The sequence below is a fragment of the Oryzias melastigma genome, linkage group LG11, assembly GCF_002922805.2.
Source record: "Oryzias melastigma strain HK-1 linkage group LG11, ASM292280v2, whole genome shotgun sequence".
Taxonomy (NCBI): domain Eukaryota; kingdom Metazoa; phylum Chordata; class Actinopteri; order Beloniformes; family Adrianichthyidae; genus Oryzias; species Oryzias melastigma.
In genome coordinates, this window is record NC_050522.1 from 24,791,003 (window position 1) to 24,794,683 (window position 3,681).

At 41.9% G+C, this 3,681-nt stretch overlaps 1 protein-coding gene across 2 annotated transcripts in view; it reads left to right on the forward strand.

Annotated features, from left to right (window-relative positions):
- skiv2l (SKI2 homolog, superkiller viralicidic activity 2-like) overlaps positions 1-3,681 on the forward strand; it is a 35,485-nt gene that overhangs the window by 12,768 nt on the left and 19,036 nt on the right. The gene's annotated exons all lie outside the window — the stretch shown is intronic.

Below are 3,681 nucleotides of genomic sequence, written 5' to 3' on the forward strand. Positions count from 1 at the left end.
TGTAAGTTGTTTTTTTGTGGACTAAAACTACAAATTTTACCTAATCAGCCTACAAGTCTCGAAGACAGAATCTAGTTGCCACACAGGCAAAGTAAATTGTGCATGAAGGTTGCAAATCGGGAACGTCCTAGTCTGAAACAGCATTTCTTGTGCTGTTCCTGGTCTATCGCCGTTTCCTCCTTCACACACTTCACACACTCCATAGCTACTTCAACAATTGAGCCAGGTGCTGTTGCCGCAGCTGTGATTAGCTTTTCCGTGGTGCCAAACTTTTTCTGAAGTTTTATCATCAGTTCGATTTTTATGTTTTCCAAATTCTCAGGCACTACACTGCTTTTGAAGATTAAAGACATTCTTGGAGGCTCCACTTTGTCTGAAAGACACTTGATTAAGGTCTTGATTTCAGCGGCCTCCTTAGACTTCTTTTTATCTTTAAGGTGGCTCGACAGAATCATTATCAAAAAACCTGTTATCACTGTATCATTCCAAATTCCACCTTTTGGTGATGATTTGAGTGATTCAGAAAAGTCAGGTTCTGTACTTTCTGTGGTTGGTGGATACAAGTCCTCTGTGCTTTCTACACTTTCCAAATCCGCGAGGCCCTCGTATTCCTCATCAGTATACCGGTACCTGTGTCTGATTGTATAACCTTCATCATCAGATGAAGGATATATTTCATCACTTGACACTTCAGAAGAGTCTTCCATCTCAGCTTTATTGGCTTCCCTTAACAGATCATAAAACAAGTCCTCAATCTCTGTGAGAATTTCATTTACTTGATCTGTGAAAGACAAGTCCCCTTCTAGCTCTTCTGCTATACACAGCAACAACTCATGGATGAATTTTTTTACAGCACTTCTTGTGTTGGAGCGGAGAATTTTTGATGCCTCTGACTTGGACTCTTCAGTCTGTTCCAGAAGGTCTTTGTAATTCTCCATCATGTATTCAGACAGAGTGTTGTCCAAAAACTGTGACAGCTGGATGATTTCCTCCATGTTCGAGAGGCTTTCCATATTCAGAAGATCTTCTACCTCTAATTTATGGATCGCATCAAACAAGCGCAGCAAATGATTTTGGATCAAGTACCAGTCCAATTTCTCGGATTCCAGTTCTTGTCCAGAAAATCTCAAAGCTGGTTCGCAAGCCTTAGTCGAAAGAAACTCTTGGCATTTGACTAAGAACTCTTTGTTCAGATCGTCAATTATCCGTCCAAATAGGTTCTTTGCAAATACTTTGAAATGTTCCCTTGGATCATTTAAGCGCGAGCATGAGACAAAGAAGTTTTTAACAAGGTCCATCACTACACTGACTGTAGGATGAACCATGTCCGAGCTCTTTGACTCTTTCAGCATATCCGTCATTAGGGTGCTGGTAATTTCAATTGCTGTGTCTTCACATTCCGCTTTTGAACAGTTTGTCCAATCTCTAAGAATATGAGTGACATGATCCACAGCCTCTTTGAAATCGATATCAATTTCTTTAGAGTAGGTTGCAGATGTATAAACTGATTCATCAGTGTAATCTGAATCAGTTGAGCTCTGGTATTTCCACGCTTTTGTGATCCTTAACTTCTGCAGGAAGTCTTGCAAAAGGTGGCCTGTGTTTTTAACCATCAAGCTAAGACGCTTGAGGTTTGACACACATCCAGTGATACTAAGATGTGCATTTTTGGACATTTTCAATGTCATCTTAATGGCCTTTTGCACCTTTTGTTCAATTTCCTCCTCGATCATCTGTGTCAGCTCCTTGGTGTTTTTACTTATTTTTTTTTTAATTCCAAGGGCCAAAGCGATGGTTTTGGAAAGAGCGTTTCCCATCACAGTTTTTATAGATGGGAGTCGTCGACGAGCCGATGCTCTTTTTGTGAGCATTGGTTCCAGGATCTTTAATACATCCGTTGCTGACGTTTGTATGATTTCTGTGATCAAGTCAGCAAGAGTGATTAAAGTTTGTCCATCAATGTGTCCTGCCTTCAGCAGTGCCCATTGCACGGAAGAGATCTTGTCAAAGTGTCTCTCCACAATTGGACAAAGCTGTTTTACGCCAATCAGGACAGTGTCTCCTTTTAACAGGAGTTTGTATGAGGCGGTGTCATCCTGTGACGGGTCCTGTGAAGGCACAGGGGATTTGCTGTTTTCCACTGATGCCATTTTTTTCTCCTTCTTTCGTTCTCTGTCCGCTCTTATGTCTGCTTTTTCGGATGCAATTCAAGAGCTTTTCCTCTCGAGAAAGTAAAATTAAAAGTCATACAAGCGTAGTTCAAGACCTCGGTTTATGTGTCACTTGGGTCAAAATCGTCGTCATAAGGTGTATGTGTGATCTCACAACTACACATGCACGTGCCATTATACATCTGCAATGATGCATGATGACATGGTGTGACATCACTCATCTTTGTGTGACATCACACTCATCATTGTGTGACATCATCACTTTGTGTGACATCACACTCATCTTTGTGACATCACTCTTTTATCTTTGTGACATCACACTCATTGTGTGACATCGCTCTAATTACTGTGCGGTCAAAAGGCGTTTTCCAGTCACTGTCCCATTCATGCACACACTGATGGTGGTTCTGCCGTCAAACACCGGCACCGACCTAGAACCACAAGGAGCCATGTGTAGTTCAGTGTCTTACCCCGGACACATCGGAAGTCGATGGCTCTATTTTTCCAGCATGGCAGCCTCATAGAATCGGTGTTTGCTGAAGTGAGACCACAGAACATCAGGACAGATTTCCTCAGTAGTGGCCACTGAGGGCACATGTGGCATACGGAAAACCACCTGCCCAGTCTCATGCAGGTGCCTGAGTCCCTCTGATAGAGGCTGAGTGGGATCCACTCGTGCACTTGCCCCGTGGCGGGGCCCCGGTGGTGCGTTGGAACAGGCCCCAGCCGCCATATACTTTAATGTTATCAGGCACCGCATCTCCCGTGTAATAACATATTTTTTAATTTATATATCCAAAAGTTTAAAATGTCACTCATCTGTTGCACTTTATACAAAAACATTAATACCACGACCGTGGTCTTATTTTTTTTGTTTGAAATACGACCTAAATTGAGCATTTTATTGTCATTTTACTGTATTTGCTAAGCTGCGTCTCAGTGTTTGCTGCCCTATCCAATATGGTGTTGCTCTTTGTGTATCTTGGACAGTGGTAGCAGGCTAGCATAGTGCCAAGCCTATGTAATTCATTGGTATTTTCCCGTAGATTGCACATTTTTTTGCCAGAATGTTGTAAAATTTAAATTAAGAGTTGTTGGCACAAGCTGAACAAATCGATATAACATACAATAAGAACACATTAGAAATACGGGCATCGTAAACCCTCCGTTGCCAAGGTAAACAAAAAAATTACATTTGCAGATTCTTCTAAAAATTACACCGATCTGTTCGTCCCCTCCAGGCGACCAAAATATAATATTGTTGCTATGGAGATAAAACCAACAGAAAAGCCGCCATTTTGAAAATATATGTGACAGTGTGACGGGGGCTGTGGTGGAAAGTGAGGGGCGTGTAGCAGCCGCTCAGCCAGTAGGGGCGTGCCAGGAGGCGATACAACACCTCTCACAGCTTTAACTTACACATTTTAAATCATTATTAATGATTTTATGCTCACTGGTTGTGAACTCTGTGGTCTTCAGATCAGATGTTTGTTTTCTGTAGATCAAGAAG